The sequence below is a fragment of the Chiloscyllium punctatum genome, chromosome X, assembly GCF_047496795.1.
Source record: "Chiloscyllium punctatum isolate Juve2018m chromosome X, sChiPun1.3, whole genome shotgun sequence".
In the NCBI taxonomy this organism is placed as follows: Eukaryota; Metazoa; Chordata; class Chondrichthyes; order Orectolobiformes; family Hemiscylliidae; genus Chiloscyllium; species Chiloscyllium punctatum.
The window spans coordinates 8,915,168-8,930,705 of NC_092791.1; the positions used below are offsets into that span (position 1 = coordinate 8,915,168).

General features: G+C 44.1%; 1 protein-coding gene across 1 annotated transcript in view; it reads left to right on the top strand.

Moving 5' to 3' along the window:
- Nucleotides 1-731: 731 nt before the first annotated feature.
- Nucleotides 732-15,538, top strand: part of spryd3 (SPRY domain containing 3) — a 371,797-nt gene continuing 356,990 nt past the window's right edge. The window contains exon 1 of the mRNA XM_072567352.1: nucleotides 732-752. The gene's annotated coding sequence lies outside the window, so the exon portion shown is untranslated. The remainder of the gene's footprint in view (nucleotides 753-15,538) is intronic.

Consider the following 15,538-nt stretch of genomic DNA (forward strand, 5'->3'; position numbering starts at 1 on the left):
TTATTGCCCATCCCTAGTTGAGAAGCTGGTGGTGAGCTGCCACTGTGAATCGCTGCAGTCCACCTGCTGTGGATTGACCTACAATGCCATTAGGGAGGGAATTCCAGGGTTTTGACTTAGCGACAGTGAAGGAATATATCACCAAGTCAGGATGGTGAGTGACTTGGAGGGGAATTTGAAGGTGATGGTATTCCCATATATCAGCTGCTCTTGTCCTTCTAGATGGAATTGGTCATGGGCCTGGAATGTGCTGCCTTGATCTTTGGTGAATTCCTGCAGTGCATCTTGTAGGTGATACACACTGCTGCTACTGAACATTGGTGGTAGAGGGAGTGGATGCTTGTGGATGTGGTGCCAATAAAGTGGTTTATTTTGTCCTGGATGGTGTCAAGCTTCTCGAGTGTTGTTAGGACTGTACCCATCCAGGCAAGTGGGGAGTATTCCATCACACTCCTGACTTGTGGGCAGGTTTTGGGGAGTCAGGAGGTGAGTTACCCGTTGCTATATTCCGAGTCTCTGACCTGCTCTTGTAGCCACTGTGTTTATCTTTTTTTATTCTAAATTTCTTTTTCTTTTTATTAACAAACCCCACACTACTGCCAAATATGTTTATTTTCCACAGCACCTATGTCATGTGTGTGCAGGTGTAGGAGACAGTGAAGAGCAACAAATGCAGAAATCTTTCTTCACATTCTGCCACCAGGAAGAAAGAAAACACCCAATGGGCCAGTGATAGCCACTATGTTAATATGGTGAGTCCACTTGAATTTCTGTTTAATGATAACCCCCATGATGTTGATGTTCAATGATGGTAACACTTAAATGCCAAATGGCAGTGGTTAGATTGTCTCTTATTTATGATTGTCATTGTCTGGCATTTGCGTGGCACAAATGTTACTTGCTGCTTGTCAGCCCAAGCCTGGATATTGTTCAGATCTTGTTGCATTTGAACATGGACTGCTTCAGTGTCTGAGGAGTCACAAATGGTGCTGAACACTGTGTAATCATTCATGAATATCCCCACTTCTGACCTTATGATGGAGAGAAGGTCATTGATGAAGCAGCTGAAATGGTTAGACCTAGAACACTAAACTGAGGAATCCCTGCAGGGATGTTCTGGACCTGAGATGACTGACTCAAGGTCACTTACAAGGGACAAGGCCCATAGCCTTGAATGTTATGACATTTCAAGTGCTCATCCTAATATTTTTAAAGGTTGTGAGGTTACCTGCCTCAACGACCCTCCCAGGCAGTACATTTCAGACTCCGATCACTCTCTGGGTGGAAAAAGAAACGTTTCCTCAAATCCCATCTAAACCTCTTCCTTTTCACCTTACAAATGTGTCCCCTTGTTATTGGCCCTACAACGAAGGGGAACAGCTGCTTTATCTCTGAACTGTTCACAACTGTATACTCCTCAATCAGGTCCCTTCTCTCCACCTAAGAACTTGTACTGAAGAATCCGTACCTAGGTACCTTGAATCTAAGCTAACGCTGTAAATGGTGACTTGTGAACTTTTCACTGAACTCATCTGAGTACATGTGACAATAAAGCTAATTCAATTCAATTTAATACTTTACTCATGATGGAGAATATACAGATGGAGTCTTAACTGGTCAGATTGGATTTGTCTGCTTTGTGTGTACAGGGCATACCCGGGCAATTTTCCAAACTGGCAGGTCAATGCCAGTGTTGTAGCGAGATTGGAATAGCTTGGCTAGGGGAAGCAGTATGTTTTGAAGCTTGTCTTCAGCAGTCTTGGCAAAATATTGTCATGGCCCACAGCTTTTGCAGTATACAGTGTTTTCAGCCATTTCCTGATGTCATGTGGGAGTGAATTGAAATTTTTGAAGACTGCGATTTGTCCTGCTGGGGATCTTAGGAAGAGGTTGAGATAGATCATCTGATTGGCACTTCTGGCTAAAGATTGTAGCATTTGTTTCTGACTTATTTTTTGTTGGGTTTCCCACATCATTCAGAATGCAGATATTTGCGGAGCATCCTACTCCAGTGAATTGGAGTCGAAAAGTATGGTGCTGGAATTGCACAGCAGGTCAGGCAGCATCCAAGGAGAAGAGTGACGTTTCAGGCATAAGGTAAAAACAAGGACTGCAGATACTGGAAACCAGATTCTAGATTAGAGTGGTGCTGGAAAAGCACAGCAGGTCAGGCAGCATCCGAGAAGCAGGAAAATTGATGTTTCGGTCAAAAGCTCTTCATCAGAAATACAGGCAGAGTGCCTGCAGGGTGGAGACATAAATGGGGGGGGGGGTGGAGAAAGTAGCATAAGTACAATAGGTGAATGGAGGTGGTAGGTCAGAGACAAGGGTGCAGTGGATAGGTAGAAAAGAAGATAGGCAGGTAGGACAAGTCATGGAGATAGTGCTGAGCTGTAAGTTTGGAACTGGGGAAAGGTAGAGAGGAGGGGAGGGGAAATGAGGAAACTGTTGAAGTCCATATTGATGCCCTGGGGTTGAAGTGTTCCGAGGCGGAAGATGAGGCGTTCTTCCTCCAGGCGTCGGGTGGTGAGGGAGCGGCAGTAAAGGAGGCCCAGGACCTCCATGACCTCAGCAGAGTGGGAGGGGGAGTTGAAATGTTGGGCCACGGGGCGGTTTGGTTGATTGGTGCGGGTGTCCGAGAGATGTTCCCTAAAGTGCTCTGCAAGGGAGGCGTCCAGTCACCCCAATGGAGAGGAGACCGCATCGGGAGCAACGGATACAATAAATGATATTAGTGGATGTGCAGGTAAAACTTTGATGGATGTGGAAGGCTCCATTGGGGCCATGGATGGAAGTGTGGGCGCAGGTTTTGCAATTCCTGCAGAGGCGGTGGAAGAAGTGTTCGACGTCACGGCGTGTATTAAATTCATTGATGCGTGGGCAGAGCGGGATGAAGGTGAGGCCTTTGCTGAGGACTGATTATTCGTCGTCAGTGAGGGGGAGGTCTGGAGGGATGGTGAAAACCCAGCAGGGCTGGGAGCTAGGACCCGGTGTGTGAGTGTGGAGCTGGGAGTGGGGGTGGAGCCTATAACTGGAGTGGGTATGGTGGTGGGGTGAATCGGAACACACCAGATGGCCTCCTTCTTTAGAGACCGCAATTTCTCTTCCCACATGGTTAAAGATGCACTCCAACGCATCTCGCCTGACTCATTTACAGAACTAGTTCCAGCACAGCTTCCTCTCTTAGGAATTCAGGAGTGGCACAGGATTTCCACAGCATCTCACTGGAAATGAACTGTTCTAGAAATCTACTGTTCCAGAAAGTTCTCCTGCATTCACTGTAGGAATTTCTCCCCTTCCTTACCCCACACTCTACCTTTATCCCCAGTCGACAATAGGGCAATTTAAATCACCAACTGTCACGGTCCTACTTGTCCTGCAGGTTTCCACAATCTGCCGACAAATGTTGTCTTCTACTTCTTCTCCACTATTTAGAGGTCTATAATATATATCTAGTAAGGTCACTGCCCCCTTCCTGTTTCTCACCTTCAACCATATAGATTCTAATTCAGGAACTCCATCAAATTCAAGGGTAATGATACTATCTTTGACGAAGCTGCTACACCTCCTCCTTTTTTACCCACCAGTTCCTGGGATAACAAATATCCAGTCCTATTCTGGTTTGAGCCATGTTCCTGTCAATGCTAATATGCTGTATCCCCCACAGCAGTTTCAGCTTCCAGTTCCCCAGTTTTGTTCACTATACTCCATTCATTTACATATATTCAATTTAATGCTGCCCTTATTTCTTTCTTGCCCATTGGGAGCAATCATTTCTTTATTCATTGTCAATACACATTGCCTTCCCTCACTTCCCTTTCCCCGTTCCTCATCTTCTCTCTTTTGCCCTCTTTGGTCACTAGGAACCCGCCCCCATCTCACAAGTTGAAATCCATTTCTACTACACTATTTACTCTCTCAGCCAGGAGATTAGTTCCATTCTGGCTCAGGTGAAACCCAGCTTTTCAGAATAGCTTTCTCCTTTCCTAGAACCAATCCCAATGTCCCTCCACACCATCCCACAAGCCGTGCATTTTTATAAGTTTGATTTATTTATTGTCATGCGTATCTTGTTACAAAATAGAGTGAAAATTGTTGTATAGTGTTGCCACTCTCCAGTGCTATCTTCAAACACAGAAAAATGAACCTACACATAGAATATAAAGGCAGTACAATAAAGAAAGTATCCAATGGATGTGGGTTTGCTCGCTGAGCTGGAGGGTTCATTTCCAGACGTTTTGTCACCCTACTAGGTAACATCTTCAGTGGGCCTCCAGGCGAAGCACTGCCCCTGATTCCCACTTTCTATTTATATGTTTGGGTTTCTTTGGGTTGGGTGATGTCATTTCCTGTTCTTTTTCTCAGGGGGTGGTAGATGGGGTATAACCATGCTTCTAGGAATTCCAAGCGGAACTCTATCAACAGACACATTGAGAGATAAGTTAAATGGAATAGAAGAGGAAAAAAAATGAGAAAGAGAAAAAAAACAAAAGAAATGAAAATAAAAGCAGATAGAGCGGACAAGCCCCAGGCACAGAAGCCCTATTCCATCACCATTTACCCCCCGATTTGCCTTTGCCTAAATGATGAAGCTTGTGGCACAGGTAGTATTTCTGAGATTACTAACTGGAGGTTGCATTTCAACGCACTTCACAGCTCCTGAAACCAATCCAACAAATCCTCCAAGCTGTCCCTCCCTGTGTCATTGGATCCCACATAAGCAACAACCTCTAGTTGTTCACCTCTGTTTCCAGGGGTTTATCCAGCCGTTCTGTTCTGTCCCAAAACCTTGCACCACATCCACTGGGTCCCCAGACAATAAGGACTCAGGATCTCAGCTGTAAACTAGACTGTCCATCCCTCAAACAGTTTCTTTTACATTGTGTTGGAACAGGCATAAAGATTTGCATTTTTGCCCAAGTATATTAAAAACGCTTACGATCTCCAGGTCATCAGTGACTGGATGTATGATGAAAGATGCACATTGGGACTCTGTGGAAGTCCTGACGTGTAGACTTTTGTGGGAATTGTCTGGAAAGTTTAAAATTTTGACTAATGGCCATCACAGAGACATGGTTCAGATGGTCATGACTGGCAGTTAAATATCCAGGGGTACCAGACTACTCAGAAGGACAGACAGGAAAGTAAGGGAGGTGGTGCAGCTCTGAAATTCAAGGATGGCATGAGGGCAGTTCTATAGGTTCGATGGAGAATTAGGTTGAATGCATCTGGGTGAAAATTAGAAATTCTAAGAAGAAAAAGTCACTAATAAGCGTAGTCCATAGGCCACCAAATAATAAAATCACATTGGGGCGGGCAGTAAACAATGAAAATAAGTAATGCCTGTAAAAATGGTACGGCTATTATCCTGAGGGATTTTAATCTACACATTGGTTGAACCAGTTTGGTCAGGGTAGCCTTGAGGAGGGGTTTGTTGTGTGTATCCATGATAGTTTTCATGAACAGTATGGAACTGACGAGGGAGCAAGCTATCCTAGATCTGGTCCTGTGTAATGAGACAGGAATAATTAATGACCTCACAGTAACGGGTGATCACAGTATGGTTGAATTTAGAATACAGATGGAGAGTGTGAAGATAAAATCCAATACCAGGGGTCCTGTGCTTAAACAAGGGAGGACTTGGCTAAAGTAAACTGGAAACAAAGGTTTTATGGTGGGACAGTTAACGAGCAGTGGAGGACTTTCAAAGCAATTTTGCAATGTGCTCAGCAAAAGTATATTCCAGGGAAAAGGAAGGAGTGTAAGAAAAGGAGTAATCTGCCATGGGTGTCTAAGGAAATATGGAAGGCTATCAAAGTGAAAGAGAAGGCATTAAAAAGTTGCCAAAAACAGCATGAAACTAGAAGATTGGGAAAATTTTAAAGGTCAACAGAAAGCAACAAACAGAGCTATTAAGAAAAGTAAGATAGAACATGAGAAAAACCTAGCACAGAATATACAAACAGCTACTATAAATAGATAAAATGGAAAAGAGTGGCTAAAGCAAATGTTGGCACGGCATTGGATAGGTATTTTGTATTGGTCTTCACTGTGGAGGACACTAATAACATGTCAGTAATTGACAAACAGACTATGGTAGGTGAGGACCTGGTAACAATCATTATTATGGAAGAGGGAGTGTTGGGCAAGCTAATGGAGCTAAGGATAGACAAATCTCCTGGCCCTGATGGAATGCATCCCAGAGTACTAAAAGAGATGGTGGGAGAAATAGCAAGTGCACTGGTGGTAATTTTCCAAAATTTGCTGGGCTCTGGGGCAGTCTCAGCAGATTGGAAAGCAGCAAATGTGACGCCACTGTTTAAAAAGGGAGGCAGACAAAAGATGGTGAATTATCGATCGGTTAGCTTAACCTCTGTCGTAGGAAAAAGGCTTGAGTCTTTTATCAAGGAAGAAGTAGCAGGGCATCTCAATAGAAATTGTCCCATTGGGCAGACACAGCAATGGGTTCATGAAGGGCAGGTCATGATTAATAAATCTTTTGGAATATTATGAAGGCATTACGAGCAAGGTTGACAAAGGGAACCCAGTGGATGTGGTGTCCCTAGATTTCCAAAAGGCCCTTGAGAAGGTGCTGCACAGGAGGCTGCTGCATAAGGTAAGGATGCATGGTGTTAGGGTAAAGTATTAGCATGGATAGAGGATTGGTAGACTAACAGGAAGCAAAGAGTGGGGATAAATGAGTGCTATTCTGGCTGGCAATGAGTGACTAGTGGTGTGCCTCAGGGATCGGTGTTGGGACCTCAATTATTCCTCATTTATGTAGTAGATGATTTGGAGTTGGGGACCAAGTGTTGTGTGTCAACGTTTGTAGATGATACTAAGGTGAGTGGCAGAGCAAAGTGTGCAGGGGATTGTGAAACTTTGCAGAGGAATATAGATACATTGAATGAGGGGGCAAAGGTCTGGCAGATTGAATACAATGTCAATAAACGTGAAGTCATCCATTTTGGTGGGAGTAACAATAAAAACGATTGTTATTTGAATGGTAAAAAGTTGTAGCATGCTGCTATGCAGAGGGACCTGGGTGTCCTTGTGCATGAATCACAGAAGGTTGGTCTGCAGGTACAAGTGACGAGGAAGGTGAATGGAATTTTGTCCTTCATTGCTCAAGGGACAGAGTTTAAAAGCAGGGAGGTTATGTTGTGACTGTACCATGGATATCCCGTCCCAATACACATGTATTCCCCATGGAGAAGGCCTACAAGCCTTATGTTTCTTCCTCTCCCGTGGCCTAACCAGTCCCTCTCCACTGACTCACTCATTCGATTGTCGAAACTGGTCCTTACCCTCAACAACTTCTCCTTCGAAGTTCTCTTCCTATCAACTATTTACACAGTCGATAGGGCAAAGAGATGGGTTAAAGTGTGTCTGTTTCAATGCAAGGAGTGTCAGGAATAAGAGTGATGAACTTAGATCAGTACCTGGAATTAGTATTGTGGCCACAACGAAAACATGGCACAGGGGCAGGAATGGTTGCTGGATGTTCCAAGGTTGAGATCTTTTAAAAAGAACTGGCCGGGGGGGGCTGCAAAAGAGGAGGGGGAGTAGCATTGTTAATTAGAGAGTGCATCACAGCTGCAGAAAAGGAGGTTATTGAGGAGGGTTTGTCTACTAAGTCAGTATAGGTGGAAGTCAGTAACGGGAAAGGAGCAGTCACTTTATTGGGTGTTTTCTATAGACCCGTCAAGGGCAGCAGAGAGATGGAAGTACAGATTGGACAGCAGATCTTGGAATGTAACAGAGTGGTTATTACGGGTGACTTCAATTTCCCCAATATTGACTGGAACCTCCTTAGTGCAGATGGTCTGGATGGAGCCGATTTTGTCAGGTGTGTCCAGGAGGGATTCCTGACTCAATATGTAGATAGGCCAACTTGGGGGGAGGCCACATTGGATTTGGTGCAAGGCAATGAGCCAGGCCAGGTGTCAGATCTCTCGGTTGGACAGCATTTTGGTGACAGTGACCACAACAGTATGGGATAGGGACAGACAGTATGGGAAGGTATTTAATTGGGGGAGGGAAAATTATACTGCTGTTAGACAGGAGCTGTGGAGTATAAATTGGGAACAATTGTTCCACAGGAAAGGCACAACAGAAACGTGGAGGATTTTTAAGGAGGACTTGTTGCGAGTGTTGGATAACTTTGTCCCACTGAGACAGGCAAGGAATGGTAAGGTGAAGGAGCTTTGGATGACAAGAGCAGAGGAGCTTCTCGTCAAAAGGAAGAAGGAAGCTTAGTTAAGGTTGTGGAAGCAAGGATCTGGCACAGCTTTACAGGATGACAGGGTAGCTCGGCAAGAACTCAACAATGGACTGAGGAGAGCTAGGAGGGGGCACGAAAAAGTCTTGGCGGGAAGGATTAGGGAAAACCCAAAGGCATTCTACACTAACATGAGAAATAAGAGAATGATCAGAGAGAGGGCAGGGCCAATCAGGGATAGTGGAGGGAACATGTGCCTGGAGTCTGAAGAGGTAAGGAAGGTCCTATATGAGTTTTTTGTTTCAGTATTCACTAGAGAGAGGGACCTTGTTGATAGTGGGAACACTGTGAACCAGGTTAATAGGCTCGAACAGATTGATATTAAGGAATTGGATATGCTGGAAATTCTGGGAAGCATCAAGATAGATAAGTCCCCTTGGACCAGATATATCTAAGGTTACTTTGGGAAGCGAGGAATGAGATTGCTGTGTCTCTGGCGATGATCTCTGCATTCTCTATCTCCACAGGAGTAGTACCAGCAGATTGGAGGGAGGTGAGTGTTGTTCCTCTGTTCAAGAAAGGGCATAGGGAAACCCTAATTACAGACCAATTACTCTTATGTTTGTGGTAAGCAAGGTACTAGAAAGGATTCTGAAAGATCGGATCTATGAGTATTTGGAAAAACATAGTTTGATTAACGATAGTCAGCATGGCTCTGTGAGGGGCAGGTCATGCCTCACAAGCCTTATTGAGTTCTTTGAGGATGTGATGAGACAAGTTGACGAAGATCAAGTAGTGGATGTGGTGTATATGGATTTCAGTAAGGCATTTAATAAGGTTCCTCACAGTACGCTCATTCAGAAAGTTAGGAGGTATGGGATACAGGGAAATCTGGCTGTCTAGAAACAGAATTGGCTGACCAAAGGAAGACAGTGAGCGGCAGTGAATGGAAAGTATTCCGCCTGGAGGTCGGTGTCCAGTTGTGTCCTGCAGGGATCTGTTCTTGGGCCTCTGGGATGAAGAAGTAGAGGGGTGGGTTAGTAACTTTGCTGATGACACAAAGGTTGGTGGAGTTGAAGATAGTGTCGAGGGCTGTTTCAGGCTACAACAAGACATTGACAGGATGCAGAGCTAGGCTGAGAAATGGCAGATGACGTTCAACTTGGAGAAATGTGAACGGATTAATTTTGGAAGGTCGAATTTGAATGCTGAATACAGGGTTAAAGATAGGATTCTTGACAGTGTGGAGGAACAGCGGAATCTTGGGATCCACATACATAGATCCTTCAAGGTTGCTACCCAAGTTGCTAGGCGTATTAAGAAGGCATTTGGTGTTTTGGCTTTCATTAACAGGGGGATTGGAGAGAAGGAGGAAGAGAGGTGACTTGACAGAGGTGTACAAGGTAACGTGAAGCATAGATAGAGTAGATAGCCAGAGATATTTCCCCAGAGAAGTCATAATTTTAAGGTGATTGGAGGAAGGTATAGGGGAGATGTCAGAGGTAGATTCTTTCTGCAGAGAGTGGTGGGTGCGTGGATTGCACTGCCAGCTGTGGTAGTAGAGTCAGAGACATTAGGGACTGCTGGACAAGCACATGGACGGCAGTAAATTGAGGGGTGTGTAGGTTGGGTTGATCTTAGATTAAGATAAATGCTCGGGACAACATCGTGGGCTGAAGGGCCTGTACTGTTCTATGTTCTATGTCTGCCATTTTAAATTAATCGGATCTGCCTACACATAGTCTGTATCCCTCTGCTCCCTGCTGTTTATGTGTTTATCTAAATGCTTCTTGAACTTTGCTATTGAATCTCCTTCTACCAATCCCCTGGCAGAGTGTTCCAGGCACCTACAACCCTCTGTGTAAAAAAACATGCCTTGCACATCTCCTTTAAACTTTTCCCCTCTCACCTTAAACCTCTGTCCCCTAAAATTTGATATTCCTACTCTGGGAAACAGACTTTGACTGTCCACCCTATCCATGACTCTCATAATTTTATATACTTCTTTCAGGTCACCCCTCAGCCTCTGATGCTCCAGTGAAAACAATCCAACTTTGTCCAAACTAATTTAGGCACATCCTCTTTTCCACCCTTTCTAAAGCCTCGACATCTTTCCTATAGTGTGGTGACCAGAACTGCACACAATACTCCAAATGTAGCTTAATTGAAATTTTATACAGTGGCAACAATGACTTGCCAATTTTTATTCACAATGCCCCGACCGATGAAGAAAAGCATACCATATACTTCCTTTACCACCCTCTCGGGAGGCAACACCCAACTGGCATTATCGTTGGAATGTTAATCCAGAGACCCAGGTTTGAATCCCACCATAACAGATGGTAAAACTTGGTTTCAATAAAAATTTGGAATCAAGAGTCTAATGATAACCACAAATCCATTGCCGATTGTCAGGAAAAGCCCACATGGTTCACTCATGCTTTTTAGGGAAGGAAACTGCCATCCCCCTTACCTGATTGGGCCTACATGTGACTCCAGGCTCAGAGCAATGTGGTTGACTCTTAGCTGCCCTCTGGACAATGAAATATGGGCAAGAAATTGTGGCAGTGATGCCCGTATATAATTAAAACATCCACTTGCTTTGCTATTTTCAGTGAGCTATCAACTTGGACGCCAAGATCTCTCTGTATATCAATTCTCCTGTCATTCACTGTATACTTTCCTCTTGCATTTGACTTCACAAAAATGCATCACTCCACACTTGTCTAGATTAAACCCCATTTGCCTAAGTTTCGATCTGACCTCTATCCTGTTCTATCATTTGACAACCTTCCTCACTATAGAATATAGAACATAGAACATTACAGCGCAGTACAGGCCCTTCGGCTCTCGGTGTTGTGCCGACCTGTCATACCAATCTGAAGCCCATCTAACCTACACTATTCCATGTACGTCCATATGCTTGTCCAATGACGACTTAAATATATTTAAAGTTGACGAATCTACTACCGTTGCAGGCAAAGCATTCTCTCTCTGAATAAAGAAACTACCTCTGACTTCTGTCCGATATCTATCACCCCTCAATTTAAAGCTATGCCCCCTCGTGCTCGCCGTCACCATACTTGGAAAAAGGCTCTCCCTATCCACCCTATCTAACCCTCTGATTATCTTATATGTGTCTATTAAGTCACCTCTCAACATTCTTCTCTCTAATGAAAACAGCCTGAAGTCCCTCAGCCTTTCCTCGTAAGACCTCCCCTCCATACCAGGCAACATCCCAGTAAATCTCCTCTGCACCCTTTCCAAAGCTTCCCCATCCTCCTTATAATGCGGTGACCAGAACTGTACACAGTACTCCAAGTGCGGCCGCACCAGAGTTTTGTACAGCTGTAGCATAACCTCATGGTTCCGGAACTCGATCCTTCTATTAATAAAAGCTAAAACACTGTATGCTGTCTTAACAACCCTGTCAATCTGGGTGGCAACTTTCAAGGATCTGTGTACCTGGACACCGAGATCTCTCTGCTCATCTACACTACCAAGAATCTTACCATTAGCCCAGTACTTTGCATTCTGGTTACTCCGACCAAAGTGAATCACCTCACACCTCCATTTGCCACCTCTCAGCCCAGCTCTGCAGCTTATCTATGTCTCTCTGTAACCTACAACATCCTTCGTCACTATCCACAACTCCACCGACCTTAGTGTCGTCTGTAAATTTACTAACCCACCCTTCTACGCCCTCATCCAGGTCGTTTATAAACATGACGAACAGAAGTGGACCCAACACCGACCCTTGCGGTACACCACTGGTAACTGGACTCCAGGATGAACATTTCCCATCAACCACCACCCTCTGTCTTCTTTCAGCAAGTCAATTACTGATCCAAACTGCTATATCTCCCACAATCCCATTCCTCCGCATTTTGTACAATAGCCTACTGTGGGGAACCTTATCGAACGCCTTGCTGAAATCCAAATACACCACGTCAACCGGTTTACTCTCATCTACCTGTTTGGTCACCTTCTCAAAGAACTCAATAAGGTTGGTGAGGCAAGACGTACCTTCACAAAATCGTGCTGACCATCCCTAATCAAATTATTCTTTTCTAGATGATTATAAATCCTATCTCTTATAACCTTTTCCAACAACTGAAGTAAGGCTCACTGGTCTATAATTACCAGGATTGTCTCTACTCCCCTTCTTGAACAGGGGGACCACATTTCCTATCCTTCAGTCTTCTGGCACTATTCCTGAAGTCAATGATGATTTAAAGATCAATGCCAAAGGCTCGGTAAACTCCTCCCTGGCTTCCCAGAGGATCCTAGGATAAATCCTTTCCGGCCCTGGGGACTTATCTATTTTCACACTCTGTAGGATTTCTAATACCTCCTTCTAATTCCTTGCGAACCTCAATCACACCTAGTCTAGTAAGTTGTCTCTCAGTCATCTCCTTGAAAACATTGTCGTTTACTAGAGTGAATACTGTTGAAAAGTATGTATTAAGTACTTCCCCTATCTCCTCTGACTCCACACACAACTTCCCACTACTATCCTTGATTGGCCCTAATCTTACTCTCGTCATTTTATTATTTTATTCCTTAAATACCTACAGAAAGCCTTAGGGTTTACCCTGATCCTATCCACCAACAACTTCTCATGTCTCCTCCTGGCTCTTCTGAGCTCTCTCTTTAGGTCTTTCCTGGATACCTTGTAACCTTCAAGCGCCCTAACTGAGCCTTCACATCTCATCCTAACATAAGCCTTCTCCTTCCTCTTGACCAGAGATTCCACTTCCTTCGTAAACCACGGCTCCCGCGCTCTACAGCTTCCTCCCTGCCTGACAGGTACATACTTATCTCGGACACGCAGTAGCTTTTCCTTGAATAAGCTCCACATTTCTAATGTGCCCATCCCCTGCAGTTTCCTTCCCCATCCTATGCTTCCTAAATCTTGCCTAATCGCATCGTAATTGCCTTTCCCCCAGGTGTAACTCTTGACCAGTGGTATACACCTATCCCTTTCTATCACTAAAGTAAACATAACAGAATTGTGATCGCTATCACCAAAGTGCTCACCTACTTCCAAGTCTAACGCCAGGCTGGGCTCATTACCCAGTACCAAATCTAATGTGGGCTCGCTCCTTGTTGGCCTGTCTACATACTGTGTCAGGAAGCCCTCCTGCACACACTGGACAAAAACTGACCCATCTACAGTACTCGTACTATAGTGTTCCCAGTCAATATTTGGAAAGTTGAAGTCCCCCATGACAACTACCCTGTCTCTCTCACTCCTATCGAGAATCATCTTTGCTATCATTTCCTCTACACCTCTGGAACTATTCGGAGGCCTATAGAAAACTCCCAATAGGGTGACCTCTCCCTTCCTGTTTCTAACTTCAGCCCATACTACCTCAGTTGACGAGTCCCCAAACATCTTTTCTGCAACTGTAATACCGTCCTTGACCAACAATGCCACACCTCCCCCTCCACAACCCCACCAATTTTCATGTCATCTGCAAACTTACTAATCAGACCACCTACATTTTCATCCAAATCATTTATATATATTACAAACAACAGAGGCCCCAGTGCTGATCCTTGTGGAACACCACTAGTCACAGACCTGCAGTCAGAAAAACACCCCTCCAAAGCTAACTTCTGTCTTCTATTATCAAGCCAATTTTTTATCCAACTTACCAGTTTGCTGTGGATCATGACTTAATCATTTGGGCAGCCTACCATGGGGGACCCGTATCAAATGCTTTAGTAAAGTTCACGTAGACAATGTTCACTGTCCTATCCTCATCAATCATCTTTGTCACGTCCTTAAAAAACTCAATCATGTTTGTGAGGCAAGATTTCCCCTGCATAAAGCCATAAGACCATAAGACATAGGAGCAGACGTTAGGCCATTCGGCCCATCGAGTCTGCTCTGCCATTCAATCATGGCTGATAAATTTCTCAACTCCACTCTCCCGCTTTCTCCCCGTAACCCTCGATCCCCTTTACAATCAAGAAGCTATCGATCTCCATCTTAAATATACTCAATGGCTTGGCCTCCACAGCCTTCTGTGTCAATGAATTCCATAGATTCACAAGTCTCTGGCTGAAGAAGTTTCTCCTTGTCTCTGTTCTAAAAGGGTCTTCCCTTTACTCTAAGGTTGTGCCCTCGGATCCTAATCTCTCCTACCAGTGGGAACATCTTCCCAATGTCCACTCTGTCCAGGCCATTCAGTATTCTGTAATGCTGACTATCCCTAATAAGTTCATTCTTTTCCAAATGTGAGTAAATTCTGTCCCCAAGAATCTTCTCCAATAATTTTCCTATCATTGATGTGAAACTCATCGGCCTCTAATTCCCTGGATGATCCTGGCTGCCCTTCTAAAACAAAGAAACAACATTGACTATTCTCTAGTCTTCTGGGACCTTACTTGTAGCTAAAGAGGATACAAAGATCTCTGTCAAGGTCCCAGCAATCTCCTCCCTTGCCTCCCTCAGTATCCCATTGTAAATCCTATCAGGCCCTGGGGGACTTATCTGCCTTAATGTTTTTTTAACACACCCATCAACTCCTCCTTCTAAAGATTGACATGCCCGAGAATATCACCGTGTCCCTCCCTAATCTAACCATCATCCACGTCCTCCTCCTTGGTGAATACCAAAACAAAATATTCATTAAGGACCTTGCCCACTTCCTCTGGCTCCATGCAGACATTCCTGCCTTTGTCCTTGATTGGACTTACCCTTCCCCTTGCTACCCTCTTGCTCCTAGTATATGGATAAATTGCTTTGAGATTATCCTTAATCCTACTTACCAAGGAAAATTCATGGCTCCTTTTAGCCCTCCTAATTCTTTGTAAGTTCTTTCCTGCTTCCTTTCTTTAAGGGCCTTGGCTGATTTCAGTTTCTTAAACCTTACATATATTTCCTTTTTGACTTTGTTAAGATTTGCTAAGTACCCTGCTATAATTTCCTTAATAATAGTTTCTGATATTTTCACAATGACATATGTTGGCTAACCACCCTATAGTTTTCTTTCTGTCCCCTTCCTTTCTTGACAAGAGGAGTTACACTTGTTATTTTCCAATCTGATGACATCTTCCCAAAATCGAGAGAAATTTGGAAAATTACAATGAATACTGTCTCAGCTGGCCCTAAAAAGACCCAGGATGTAGTCCATCAGGGTCCAGGGGACTTGCCAGTTTTCTAAAGATTTTTTCAGTGTCCTTTTCCTCGTGAGAGAACTTCATACACCTAAGGTGCTCTTTTTAAGAAAGAACGATTACCTCATCTTTTGCACATACTCTGTTCTTAATGCTTTTTTTTGCATAATTTTGAAAGATCTTTAACTT